This window comes from Epinephelus fuscoguttatus, linkage group LG9 (assembly GCF_011397635.1).
Source record: "Epinephelus fuscoguttatus linkage group LG9, E.fuscoguttatus.final_Chr_v1".
Lineage (NCBI taxonomy): Eukaryota > Metazoa > Chordata > Actinopteri > Perciformes > Serranidae > Epinephelus > Epinephelus fuscoguttatus.
In genome coordinates, this window is record NC_064760.1 from 9725802 (window position 1) to 9741460 (window position 15659).

Below are 15659 nucleotides of genomic sequence, written 5' to 3' on the forward strand. Positions count from 1 at the left end.
AAAAGCTTCCAGTCAGAACAGAAGTACAGAGAGTTGTTGCATACAGATGATACACAGTCTCATCTAGTTGCATTGGTGTGAACCAGCAGGTTTTTAGAACGTTGCAGAACGGTGCATTGCAAGTAGCTGAATGTTTCAACTCGTCTCTTCGTGAATCTTTGGTCTGAACTGGGCTGAAAACCCAAAGGTAGTCAGGGTTCCCACAGCTCTGAAGGTCCTGGAAATGTAGACACTGTTTTGGCTGTTGTTTAAAATATATTCAAGAAATACTTAAAACATATCTAACGTTTCACAAAATATGTTCCTAGTATTACTAATTTCAAATCTAGCACTGCACTGCACGACGGCTGAAATGTCACTAGTATCATATAATATAACAACACCAGACCGGCAATGTGTCATCACCAAAGTCACACCAACACGCTGTCACATCAGAGGAGAAACAAATAAATGCAGATAACTGTTGCATAGCGGATAAACAGAGGCTTTCACACTGAGATTTGAAGCACATAAGATGCATGAATATTTACTGTCAGTGTGATGAATGGCTAAAAGATTCTAGTGATAGTCAAGCTGTTAGCTTGAGTGGTAGCTGCTGTAATGTAGTCATACAGTACAGCAGCATCAGACTGTCACCTCCAACCAAATCATTTTGGCAACAATTAAATCGTAGGCAACTGGACTTTGATTTTGTCTAGAAGACGTTTCGCCTCTTATCCAAGCGGCTTCATCAGTTCTCAACGCATCGGTCTGACTAGTCCTCACTAGTCTGACAAACAGTGGAGTAAGACCTCTGTGGAGGTGTACACCCACCACCCTCATAAGACAATACTTCTTTAGTGGAGTTTCACTGGACCATTGTTTGGGTCAGGTGAGTCACACTAGTGAACGACAGTCGTTAGGAGTGAGTGGGGCCACTGGTGAGCAACAGTCGTTAGGCATAATGTGTGGTTACCAGTGAACGACTGTTGTTGTGTTTCTTTGAGCCACTTGAGGTTAGTTTCAGGCAGTCTTTGTTGTTCAGTCTCTTAGGTACAGCAGCAAGGGCCACATTGTAAATGGGAGATAGGTGGTGTCTCAGGCCACCTCCCCTATTTAGAGACGGCTTCTCTATTTTAACGTAGATGGATTCTTTCACCCCTCTTTCGAACCATCTGTCCTCTCTGTCCAAGATTTTCACATTGCTGTCCTCAAAGGAGTGAGCCTTCTCCTTTAGATGCAAATAAACAGCAGAAACTGGACCTGAGGAGTTTGCCCTTCTGTGTTGAGCCATGCGCTTGTTTAATAGTTGTTTGGTTTCACCAATGTATGAGTCCTTGCATTCCTCACTGCATTGGACAGCATATACCAAGTTGCTTTTTGAGTGTGTGGTACCCTGTCTTTGGGGTGTACCAGTTTTTGCCTGAGTGTGTTACTTGGTTTGAAACACACAGGAATTTGATGTTGGTTGAAAATTCTCCTGAGTTTCTCAGACACCCCGGACACATAGGGTATGACAATGTTCCTGCGCTTGTTTCCTACCTCAGCCCTCTCTGAGTTATTGTTCTTGTTGGATCGTTTTGTTCTGTTAAACGTCCAACTAGGGTAGCCACAAGTTTCCAACGCTCTCCTCAAATGTTTGTGCTCCCGTACCTTTGCCTGAGTGGTGGTAGGTACATTATCAGCCCTGTGCTGTAAGGTTCTGATAACTCCCAATTTGTGCTCCAGAGGGTGGTGTGAGTCGAAAAGAAGATATTGGTCTGTGTGTGTGGGTTTCCTATATACCCCAATGTGGAGGCTCCTGTTCTCATCCAAGTGTACATCACAGTCTAAGAAAGGTAGGTGGTTATCATTAACATCTTCTCTAGTGAACTTGATGTTCTTGTCCACTGAGTTGATGTGCTCAGTAAAAGCCTCTAGTTCTTGGGATTTGATCTTCACCCATGTGTCATCCACATATCTGAACCAGTGGCTTGGTGATGTACCCTTGTAAGAGTTCAGTGCCTTTTGCTCTACCCTTTTCCATATACAGGTTTGCCACAATGGGGGATACTGGTGACCCCATAGCACAGCCATGCTTCTGTCTGTAAAAAGTACCGTTAAACTGGAAGTATGTGGTGTTAAGGCACAATTCCAGTAACTGGCAAATTTGTTCTGTATTGAGATTTGTTCTGTCCGGTAACGTTCTGTCCCGTGTAAGATGATGCCTCACCGTTTCCACTGCTTCCCCGGTTGGGATGCAAGTGAATAGGGATGTTACATCATATGATACCATGGTTTTATCCGGTTCTAGCCTTAGACCCTGGATTTTGCCTGCAAATTCGTGCGAGTTTTGTATGTGGTGTGTTGTGGTACCCACCAGAGGAGCTAAAATGTTAGCTACATGCTTTGCAATATTGTATGTCACTGAATTTATGCTACTGACAATGGGTCTGAGTGGGACCCCTTCTTTATGGATCTTGGGGAGTCCATATAGACATGGGATGGTGTCTTGTGGGTAGAGTCTGAGGTACTGAGGCCTCTACCCACAAGACACCACCTATCCCCCATTTACAATGCGGCCCTTGCTGCTGTACCTAAGAGACTGAACAACAAAGACTGCCCGAAACTAACCTCAAGTGGCTCAAAGAAACACAACGACAGTCGTTCACTGGTAACCACACATTATGCCTAAAGACTGTTGCTCACCAGTGGCCCCACTCACTCCTAACGACTGTCGTTCACTAGTGTGACTCACCTGACCCAAACAATGGTCCAGTGAAACTCCACTAACGAAGTATTGTCTTATGAGGGTGGTGGGTGTACACCTCCACAGAGGTTAAAAACCTGAGTCTTACTCCACTGTTTGTCAGACTAGTGAGGACTAGTCAGACTGATGCGTTGAGAACTGATGAAGCCGCTTGGATAAGAGGCGAAACGTCTTCTAGACAAAATCAAAGTCCAGTTGCCTACGATTTAATTGTTGCCAAAATAGAATTGACCTGGATAAATGAGAATATCCACAGACTCCAACCAAATCACAGCCTGAATCAAACAGTTGGTGATTAAACAGGTTGGTCATTTACAGAAATTACTTAGACCAGCGATACACTATCGTGATCCAGAGAGGTATAGATGTCAGAATACATAATATCTGGCCACTGTGTTGGGTCATTGATCCACTTTGGCAGGGAAGACTAAAGGGACATGATGGCAATCAACCTTGATTTATTAGGGTATTACGCATGCTCAAGCTTGGGCAAGCTCACTGTGCAATTATTAGATATGTCTTAAAAAACAAGTTTATGTTTACAAGAATTACATGCACACAGATGTGTCAAAATTAGAATTCAAAAACATGTCAAACTGCATCTATCTATAAGCTCTACAGTTTTCTATCCCCAAAAAGGGGCGTGGCCTTGATGTTTTCTGAAGTACCTGTATTTCCTGATCTCATCTATCGGCAAATGCAGCTTGTTGACAGTGGAAACATCTAACGAGTGAGTACAGTTTGCGTGCTAGCCGTTTGCATCTCTGCGTGGGAAGTTTCATAATAAGTGGCTGTACCTACCTTTTTTAAACTACTGAAATTAAGTCATGGAAATGAAGTAAAAAAGTTATGGAAAGGTTTTGAAAATGAATCGGTAAAAATGTGTGGGAACCCTGGATTCAAAATTACATAAATCAGAGAAAACGAGCATATCCTCCTCATCTGTGATCAGGTGCAACCAGTAAATGTTTGGCATTTTGGCTTAATAAGTTACAAACGTTCATTCATTATCAGAATTGTACCCATTTATTCTTCAGTCAGTTGATTAATCAGCTAATTGTTTAACACCTCCTCCACAGTTTCCTCTCTGTCATCCTCCACATCAGTGATGTTTGGCACGCATATCAACTGATTAAGGTGGTATTTGGCACTGTCAATATGAAACTGTGTAACAGTAGGGTTGTGACACAAGTAACCTTCTTATTTAAATTTGGAAGCATTTTCCGACACAAACAATCTCCTCTTGTACCCTCCACATGAATACGGTGTCACACGGTAATTAACTTTGACCTTCTCTGAAATGTCAGAATCTGTCTTTGGGGTTCATGACCAGTTGTTAGTGTGTTGTTTTTCCTGTGGGTAATTAGGGTTCGAGAACAGCCCGCTTAGCGGCTTTGCAGTCGAGTCACACACATCACGCACACACTGTCCCACACCTCTACAACACCCAACGCTCTCAAATGTCGTCCCCACGGTACGACACTTCCTCCACCCAGTCTGTCACGCATCAGAGGATCATGCTTGGCGAGGTCGGAAGTCACTCGTGTGCTTTGAAGCTTTTGAAGCTCTACCGCAGGCCAAAATGGTGCTGGGAGATGGATATTGCAGACCCTTTTGGTGTGAGCAACCCCACAGGACAGGAGTTCAAAGGGATGTCAGCAGACAGACAGACGTGTCTGCACTACATTACTAAAGGTAGAGAGAAAAACACCGATATTACTACAGTGACGTAGTCAGGCATGAATATCTGACTGACTGCATACTTGACCCACTGCAGCTTCCCTGTGAGAATGCCACCTTTATTCAGATAGTAGTTAAGTGAGCAAATGGAAGCTGGCTATCTGTGTTCCCTGCGCTGGCTGTCTGTGGGAGCCGGAGGCTAATGTGAGGTGTCAGCTCATAACGCCTGCAGCCTTCAACCTCTGAAACCTCGGAAACTTTCACCTCTGCTCTCAGGTGTACACCTGACAGGTCATCTAGCCCAGAAGGGAGTCTGGAAATTTCCTTTTTGTAGTGTTCAAATTTGTTTTGCTTGTTTTCAATGACAGCGCAGAAATTGTTAATCATCTTCTATCATCATGATAATACCTTTAACTTGTTATTTCAAAATATTGTCACTATGTCCTAAAAATCTCTAAAGATAGGCTGGTGTTATGTTCTTGGTGACAAAACAGGTCTGGGGAGCTCCCCTGAGAATTACAGACCTTCAGGGGATGTTTTTCTCTTTGCATTCGCCAAAGAACGCCGAAGTGACGTAAACCGGTTTATGTCTAGTTTGGTTCGCTTTGACAAGTCAAAATCCTGTTGTATTTCCCCTGACACGTATATGCTCAGTAAAGCCTGGACTTCGCAGTTGGTCCATTCGTTCGTGTCTTCTTCCCATTTGCATTACAAGCTGTTGTTTGAGTTTTGTGTTGTCTGTTGTTTACGCAGCTAACGGGTTTTTTTTTAAAAATGGTGGTTGCTGGTGCTGCATTGGCTTTTGTGTTCAGCCAATCAATATACACTTATGCCACTTAGGGCTCCTCTTATGCTAGGAGAATATGTTTTCTTGATATGGAGCTTAAAAAGTCACTCAACACAGCATTCTGAGAACTATGATCATTCCAAGTTCTTATGGTTCAGATGCAATAAAATGGGGGTTTCTCAGAACTATTAAAAAGTGGATCTGGTCCAAAAACACCAAATCAAATTTAAAGGGAAAAAAAACATAAAAAGAATAAAAACCAACTTGGGTAGCAATTAATTTTTTTTTTTTTTTCAAATCAGCGATTATTCAAGCCGATTAATTTCTTGATAAATCGATTGTTTTTGCAATGGGCATATCCGTCTCAGACTTAAATATGGTTCTTATTTGTTGTGATTTATTTTCAGCTGCAGATTTTCTGCATAGGGCATTGACTCAAAATAACTTGTTGTCAGAATTTGAATGTTTCTTGACCTCCGATCTTTCTTGAAAAAGAGATCTCAGCCGGACCACCTGTTCAGATAAAGTTTATACATAACTAGACTACATCAGGCTGTAGGTACACTGACAGCACTTGGTAGTCAGATCAGTTCAGCATTGCTTTATGCATTTTAATGGGATTTGTTGGCAGTGAGAAGGGTATAACATACTCTGTGCACATTTCTTTGAAGGGGAACATTTGTATTTTTCAACTTGGACCCTATTTTCCCATGACCTTGTGTCTTTCTTTACCTTTTGCTTGAGCTGGTCTGTTTGTTATTGTGTCTAACCAAGTCTCACTTAAGGAGAAGTCTCGTAGTTTTGCAAGAGTTGAGTTGTTGCAGGAAAACAACAAACAGACCGGATGAAGAGAAAGGTAAAGAAGAACCTTTTATTTCTCTGTAGGGTCCTGTCCATAATGTTGTCAGACACTTATAACAACAATCTGAGCCTGTTGGTGGCAAAACAAGCTCTTTCGGTGGGTGTGAAGTGACAGTGTGAACATTCCCCAAAGGATTACATCGCAGCCTTTTTTGCGGCTGCAGCGCTCTTGCTCAATACTGGACCAATTTTTAAAAATTGTTGCCTCCGATGTTCACTTAGACACAAAACCATGAGAAAGGGAAAAGTTTCTCTTTAAAATGAGTGAAACAGAAATGCAAACAAGTGAAATCCAGAGTGCTGGACTTTGAGGATCGCTGACTGTACCATAAATAGCTCATGAAAACCGTGACCATTGAAGAGATCACCACTAAGATGGCTCATACACGGCTGATTACCAGTTTATTTTAACCCGCTTTATACCTTATTAACCCAACAAAGCTCTGTTAATACCCATTGTTTCTTTGCCACTGCAGTTTGTCTTTGTGCAGCATGCAGTATCTTCCCACTGTTTCCTGTTACATATAAACTAATTTTGTTGTTTTTGAACTGATGCATTTGCAGTTTTGGTCACAGTCTTTTTGGAAGTCTGTTGTCTAATGTTGTTTTGAAATCTCACACATTATAAAAGTGATTGTCAGGCCTCTTGTCGAGCAGAAAAATGTTGCTAATTGGGCACTGAATCTAAAATAACTAATCATCTCTGTAACAGATTTTATACATGTTATTATGTTATGTCGGAATTATTTGCAAGAAGTTTCACTCTGCCTCTCACTTGTAATTGTATCAAGCACATAACAAAGAGTGAACTCGATAAGTCCTTCAGCCAGAACCTGATAGGTCAGTACAATCAAAACCAGTATTCAGTATCATGTTTTCACACCACTCCACCAACTCCGTCGTCTTCTCATGAAACACAAGAGGTCTTGGATAAGAGAGACAGAAAGAGGGCTGTCGGATTGTTCAGCATCACAAGTGTAATTAGTTTAATCGTCACAAAAGGTCAAGTAAAGTCAAATTTATTTCTAAAGTGCTTTCAACAGGAGTTCATCACAAAGTGAGGGTGACAAAGAAAGTCGACTGTAAATAACTCTTTAATAATCTGTGTCCATTCAGAGTCTAAAGGCCAAGTGCGTTTATTCATACAGCGCATTTCATACACAAAGGCATTCAGAGTGCTCTTCATAAAGCATAAACAAGAAGAATAGGGCTGCACCGTGTAATTCAAGGCTTCCAATCTTCATTTGTAATGTTGACATTCAAATTCTAAATCAAAATTCAAGTGCTTGCATGTCTGTACGTTCTGTTTAGACTTGGTTTGTCTGCACAGTTGCAGATAAAGATTAGGCTACAATCGTATTATTAGTATTATATTATTTGCAAAATTAGATTTCCGTGGTGGCTGCATAAGATTGTTTCCGTCTTGTATGATCCAGATATTTCCAAGAATCACAACATGGTTTTGTGTAATGACATATTCTGCTTCAATCCATCAATGTTGGTGTTAAGCCTTTCACAAACAAACCCTTCACTAAGGTCGAAACTGTTTGCTGTCCCTCACCTGTGTTAACGGGTGGTCTAGCAGCAATGTAGCAGCACCATATTACTTTTACTCATTAAAGAAAGTGGATTTGATTAATTCAATTTTCAGTTCAGTTTTATTTATAAAGCCCAATATCACAAATCACAATTTGCCTCAGAGGGCTTCACAGCATACGACATTCCTCTGTCCTTTGCACCCTAAAAAAAATAAATAGTAGAAAGAAACCTCAGGAAGAGCAACTGAGGAGAGATCCCTCTTACAGGACGGACAGACGTGCAATAGATGTCGTACAGAACAGATCAACATAATAACTGTACAGTCATTCATATGGCAAAATGATACATAAAGAGAGACAGAGAGAGATGCAGGGTAGACAGTTCTGACAAGAGCTCCAATAACCTTAGTTTGAATAATGATGATAATGATAATGATAATAATAATAATAATAATAATAATAATAATAATAATAATAATAGCTGTAATTTGAGGGAACCTGCCAGAAGTGGAGCCCAACCAAATTATCACTGAAGAAAAAGAAAGCTACATCAACTATTGGACATCTACCACAAAAAAACCAAAACAAACTTCAATGCTATTTGGCCTTGAACAGACAGTACATGATGGCAAACAATCTGTCCACTGTGACCAGAAACCGAAAACAACACTAACTACGTACAGACTCAGTGATCACAGCCTGTGTTCTCTAGACCTGGCTGCTCAGAGAAGACAGGCTGTGTCAGCTCTGCCCACAGAGACAGGTGGAAACACAGCAATATTAAATGTAAACTCCAAGATTTTGATTCACTCTCCGGCCAGACTAAAATGCAACATCTGCTTGGAGAAAATGGCGTCAGCGGCATAGATGCAGCAAAATATGTTGGTGCATGTCACAGCCTAAGAGTCAACCAACACAACAACATACAGTTCATCTCCTCACAGATCACACTCTGACTTTAAATTTACTCCTTCACTTAATAAGTTTTTTTTTCCTTTAAAATTTATACACAACAGGCAACACTTGAGAAATGCCATGCCAATAACACCTACTGAATTGAAGTGGATTGAGAAGGTTTAATGTGAGACGGTGCCTGCTTCCCAGACTGTAACAGGAAGATGGTTCCACAGAAGAGGAGCTGAATTAAAGAAGAAAAAAAAACACACTAACTCTTTCAATCAGACAAATTACATTACTCATATTTTCAAGGTGATGATGTCATAGAAAGATGTCAATTTGAAGCTTCACCCAAAAACCTCAAGAGAAGCTTCAAATGTAATATATATTATATATATATATGTACACTCGGAAAGGCCTTTAAAAAAGCATAAAAAAATATGAAACTAAAAATAAGACTATACATATATGGACACATAAGATGCTCAGACATGTCGTTGATTGTGTGAAATAGCTGTACATTCATTATTATTTATTTTTATTTTATTATGTGAGTGCAGCCTTGTTTATTGCTGTCCAGCCTCTCATATAAGAAGGTGAAACAAACAAACATAAAACTTATTAAATCTGTGAGAAGGCTGCAAGTTTGATTTTTGACCCTTTCTTGTCGTTTGCATTATCCTGGCATTTGATTAGCCACTGGAGATGGACAGATATTTTTATTGGGCTCTCCAATAAGGGGGCGGCCGGGTGATATTTTCTAGGAAAGCTGCCAGCTGCCGTCAATACTTCAGAGTTTAAGGCCAGAACGGAGCAATGAGGAGAGTCTGAGCTGCTCAGACTTTGTACTGTGACGTTCAGTGTAACTCAGGCACAATAAGTGTCTTTGAACTCTGATGCTCTTTTTACCTTTGTGATTTTTCCTATTAGTCGATATTAATATGTTTAACAAATAGCTGCCATTACAAATATATTTTTAATAGAAAACAGATGATCTTACAGTGAGTATTCAGGGCGGATCATTTAGCTGAAGTTGTAGGATGTGTTACTTAAACAGCACAGTCCCCATTTGCAGTACACACACTCACCCTTCTGCTTCGTGCTCACACACTCAGTGGTGGCACTGCTTCAGATATTCTGTGAATCTCACTCAAATTATTTCTGCATATTTCCCCACTCACAATGTAGTTAGTAGTTCTTTTCACACATTCAAACATGTTTGATAAAATAAATTATTCCAATAACTGATGCTAATATATTCCATTACAATACATTAAAAAGTGATTATTCACATGTTTAAAATAGTTTAGACTCGAATATGTCAGCTACCCACACAAAACACTTTTCTTTTAAAGTCTTTTACCAACATAACAAACAGAATAACATATGAAACTAACACAAGTCCCACCATCAAGAATAATTGAACCAGATAAAAAGAAAAGCAGACATGTTAAAGCTCATAACTACAAAAAAGAATATTAAAGAGGTAGAAAAACAAAACAAAACAAAAAAAAAACATTTCAAATATTTGTTAGATAGCAAAGAATTTCATTTTTTTATCCCCTGATGGGATACCAAAGGAATATTTCTTTTTGTGTTTGTTGTTCTTTGTCGAGCGAGACTGAACTTAAAAACAGAATGATATCCAGGTCACCCATTGATTAATGTCCGCCTGTTTTCTACAGGCACTGTCTGGATCAACATTCAGGTTTTCCAGTAACGACATTTCATCACACAGCATCAGAAAATCTTTACGTTAGCTCCCACATATATTCTTCTCTTGAGTTTGGAACTTTACACCGAGAGCTATGAAGTCTATTTTGCCATTTCCGTCACCAGTTGGTCAGTTTCCTGCCTACCCTCTTGGAAGTGATGTCTTACATTTATCGGGTAAGCAGATGCCAAATGTAGCCAACGCATCCGAAATCACATTAGAATAAACTGGTCAATTAGTATTGATGTTCACTATCAGAGCCAGAAACATTAGCACTTTGGCAATCTGGCCGGACTTCACCTGTTCTGGGTATCATCCTTCTGTCTCACCTAGGGCTGCCCTCTAATAGTCAACGTTCGTTGCCCAGAAAGGTAAGTAGCCAGCAAGATTTCATTGGTAGCCTGACCAACCCTGACCCCCAAAAAACAAACAAACAAAAAACAAACAAACATGAAACTCTATTAGGAGCTGTGCCTTGTCAAAATAAATTAAATCCTGTATGACTGGACTGTGGGAATTTAATTTGAAAGGACAGACACAGGAAGTGGCCACGCTCAGCAGTCAGACAGGAGTCACGTTACAAACCACTCACAGCTGACAGATATCTTTCCCTTCTTCTGTAAATATTCAGTCTGATAAATACGAAAAAGTTGATCATGTTAGAGCAGGGCTACCCAGAGCTTTATATCTGTCCCACAGACAGTAGGTCTACACACTTATAAACAGCATCTGGAAGAAGATCAGCTTTGCACTCAGGATTTCAGGTAAATGGGCTATATGATGCTTGTTAAGGTGCCTGTTAACCTGCCGCTGTGCTCTTGAAAGCTGGCACAAAAAAAGGGACAAGAATAGCGCCCAGTGCTCAACCTCATGTTTTCCAGGCAATTAAAGATGCAGCATTTGTATGGCCTCTAATTTCCAGGGCTGGTACCTGCAGTTATTCCACAGGCTAGTTAATAACATGTTAGGCAGGAAATCCAAAGTGTGGGGTCATTTTGAGAAGGTGAAGGACGAACCCAAGGTGATATGTAAATTCATCTTCATTGGTCGACTACAAACATGACGTATCGCAGCACTCGACAGTGCGAGCGTTTCACTCGCATTTGCGACTAAAAATAGGTGTGTGTGAACTGTAAAAAATATTTAGGGACAGGTGCGCATAAAAAAATCAACCGAAGCAGTCTATGATAATCTAACCAAATGTTGGAGGAACTCCAGCCGCCTTCCCTCTTCCCCGTGTGACACGGTTATGGGCGGTTTTCCAAGCCACTGTCGGCACAATAAATATAAGTCCCACAGTCGGCAGGGTGGAAATAAGTCAAAGTGTGGTGGAGGAGACGGACCGGGTTAAGCGGCGGACCTCCGGGGAAGCCTGCTCCGTTCTCCCCGCAGTTAGGGACCGTTTGCCACGGTACTGCTGCTGGGCAGGGTGGAAAAAAGTCCTGCAAAGTTTCAGAGGACCTGGAGAACGTTTTAGGATAGTAATAACATTATATAAGATAATCATATTGCAAAGATAATATATGTAAGATAATAACATTAAAGACAAAATTAAATTGCAATACTTTTTCAAAACTTGGTGATTTTATCTTTCTGTACATTTTGTATACAAATTCATTAAATAATTTTGCTTGTAAATGTCTATTTGCATCACGTTTATTATGGAAAACACATTATTTGATCAATTTACATTGTGTCCCTAAAGTTCTTTGTGCGCTCCTTACTTTTTCAACTTAGGAGCACATGTGCTCCTTGGGAAAAAAGTTAACGTCAAGCCCTGTAACATCTGAAACATGGAAGTAGCTACATGCCCATTAGCCCACAGCGTCATTAACGGCGGCTCGCTCAGTGTGTGACGTGCACTTGGAGATAAAATATAGGCCTATATTAATGAAGGTTCATTAGAACGGTTTTGTATTTCTCTGTAATGTAGCACAGTGTTAACAATGTTACTGACACTATTCTTTCTCACACCTTCAACTCAAACCATTACAGGGCTGAAAAGGAGTCTGTGATTGCACAGTCAACCAAGTCCTCCACTGGTGGAAAACTTTGAAAAAATCCTGGCACAAGTGACAGCTGTTCCACTTTTCCATATTTGATGTGATCAACACCGTGTTAGAGCATGTTTCAAGTATGAAGTGTCTTTTTTTAATAAGGGCAAAAAAACATATTTTGTGCATGTAAACACAGTCACAGTGTTTACATGCAGTGAAGTGCCATCTCTCCCTTATTTAAGTGCAAGCGTTTGGCCAATCAGGACTGCGAAATTGTAATCAAAGAATCATGTTTTGAGAACATCTGTGTACCCTACTTATGTCACATAAATCACAGTCATATCAGAGTCCTCATTCAAACCTCCAGGCTGGAGTGCACGTCAAGTGTGAATCCAGATTAGCTCCATATGGCGTCATGTTCTGGCCAGAGCGGCTCCAAAGTCATTGGTCCAGTTATTATCCGTCTGTAGATCAACATGTGGTTTGACATCCTGCTTTCAGGGAGAGGCGACAAACTGCCAAACCCAAACATAAATCTAAAATTAATTATGTCTGTACATAATACACAAGATTAAATATAACTCCCCAAATCATCCCTCTCTAATATAACACCTAAACACTGACTTGCAGCCCGGATCACGGGCAGTACAAACTACTGCTGTGTAATCATCATCTGAAAAGACCCAACTAACAGATGTCCTTATAACCTCCAGAACAAGCTTTGAACTACTTCCATCTGTCAGATAGTTTTTAACATATTTATAATTTTGTCCCCATGTATTTTCAAGTGTTTGTCTCTCTGGCTTTCCAGCTTTTGCAATAAGTATTCATTGCTCACAAGTACTGACCTTAATTGTCTTCAAACGGGTGGCGTTTGCCTTTAAGTAGCAGAATCAAGGACTTTTTCAACCGAGAGTTTCACGCTCTGATCCCACAGACGTTAAGATGCTGGTGGGCATGTTGTGGTGCCAGACTACTCTTGATGTAACGCCATTGATCTGAAACAGACATAGATTCAAATGACACATTGCAATTATACTTGGAAATGTTTTAGAATTCGGACTTTGTGCAAAGTAATGATCTCATTCTGCGAAACCATTGTGTTCCTGACCTGCCTCAGGCTTCTCATTTTGACACTCGAATAAGAGACAAAGCTGAATAACTAACTAAGCCACTTGTCAAAGGGCTGAATAAGGTATTAAGCAGGAGATGAACTGAAAAACATGATTTGATGAGCGAGGCATGGATGATCTTTTTTTTTTTTTTTTTTTTAAGATGCATTCACCTCAGAGGAGCTTGAAGGTCAGAACCTTCTCCTCACAGGCGCAGCGCTAAAGTGAATTGTTTTTCTCTCAAATTCACCCAAGCGCTTCGTTGTTTGGGAAAAACCTGAGCAGTCACTACTGTGAGATCTCTTTAACAGAGTCTGTCACCAGCAGGCAGAGCACCATCCATCTCTGACAGTCTGCCGCTAAACTGGCATAAATATCTGCCCTTCACAATGTGCCAATTATTTCTGCAGTGTCAGAGGATCTGCAAGGCTCAGAACGAGCGTTTGTTGCTTTAGTCTCTCCACTTTATGTCTCTACATTATGCTGCACTTCATGCCTCATATGAGGGACCTTCAGAGTACTGTGTAGTGTATATTTTGTCTTGAGCAGATGCCCCTACACCCTCTTTAGCTGAAGTGCCCTTCTGGACTGTATAAAGAAGTAATTATGGAATTATTCTTGGAGCTGTTATTGAGAGATGAAGTCTCACAACAGGTCAGATGAGGTTATCGTCGTCTTTAGTGACACTTCTCCAACTGCAACTTTATTTTCTTTATTATCTTTGTGCGTGAATGATCTCAGTATAACTTACTCTATTTTTATTATGAAGATGATGTAGTGAGCAGTTAGGCTCGGTTTGCATGTTGCCTGAGATTAAGGTTTCACTGTATGGACATTTTATTCTTAATTGGCTCTCATTAGAAAGGTAATTAGCATAGAGGACACAACATGGCAGAAGCACTAGTATTTTATTTGTGGTCATTGTGCTGTAACAGTTACCCTTGAACTCTTGCAAATAATTAAGACTTTAATGAGATTCAGGGAAGTTTTCAGTGCTTATGCTGCTAATTAATGACTTCACCGCATTACATTAGGTATCTCAGCACTCCTCGTCGCTGAAACATTTTAATGGGCCAACAGTTGACTGGTTAGCTAAGGTTAATGTAACTTTATAAATTAAGTTTATTGTTGGATGTATAAAAAGAGGGGAACACAGGCAGAGAGACAAAAAGCTGAGGGAGGTGGTGAAAGGACAAGACTCTTTTGCAAACTTTTAGAGAAGCAGCTGGCTGACGTGTAAATTATTATGACTGAAATGGTTATTTTATCTCCAATACAAACCTTTGACTCTGTTCTGTCAACTCAGCACATTTTTATGGACTATAAAAGTAACATTTGGTTATTCTACCCAATAATATAACCTGTTTTGTGCATTTTGTGCATATGTAACATCATAGCGTATAGGGCTGCACAATTACGGCCAAGAAGATGATCATTTTTAACATAAAACACAGGACAGAACAGCTCAGACATCACATGGTGAGTAGGAGTAGTTGAAAATGAGAAAATAATAGAAAAAAAGAAAACAAAACAATAATTTAAAAACAAGTGGGCATTACATCCATCCCCAGCCTTTATCGCTTCCTACAACCATATAAAGGCAGCAACAACCAAACAAACAGACTAACAAATAGGCTGTGTAGACAAATAATAAGGTTACAAGAGGACTAATTTACAGGAAATGTAGAGAGACTGGCTAAGCTGATTTAGGACACCCCTTTAATATGGGAGATGACAGTATAGGTCCAATGTACTTTAAGTAAGGGTCCCAAACTTTATGAAAAACCTCTACTGAAGATTGCAGCATACAAGAGATATATTCATTGGGAATACACTATTATAAGATTGTGCCACAACTTTTTTGTTGGAGCAGCGTACTTGGTCCAGAAGAGCAACATATTTTTCCTGGCAGCAAAAGTCAAAAGATTGAAAAGTCTTTTGTGTTTGATATTTGTAATATGACCATCCGGGAGTTCAAGTAGGAGGCACATAGGGTCCAATTCTATTTGAACACCAAATATAACAGACAGTTCATTCACAATGCTAGACTAGTAGCTTTGTAACTTCCCGCATGGCCAGCCAAAAACAGGGAATGTAGCTTCCAGACTCAGAGTTACTCTTACAGCATAGTAGAGAAGAAAAACACGATCATTTTGATGGATATTGAGATCACGATTATTTATCAGTTATTCATCGTTTTTAAGGACAATATAGTTTTTATTGCACTTTAACATTTGAAATAGCAACACATTGTTTTCACTTGATTCCTGCTAATGTACAGATCTTTGCGTCAAAATAAGACTGGTCCTTATTAACAATCCATCCTCTAGAAGTAAACTGTAAAT

At 40.1% G+C, this 15659-nt stretch overlaps 1 protein-coding gene across 2 annotated transcripts in view; it reads left to right on the plus strand.

The window, feature by feature from the left end:
• fstl5 (follistatin-like 5) overlaps window positions 1–15659 on the plus strand; it is a 271372-nt gene that overhangs the window by 215944 nt on the left and 39769 nt on the right. The gene's annotated exons all lie outside the window — the stretch shown is intronic.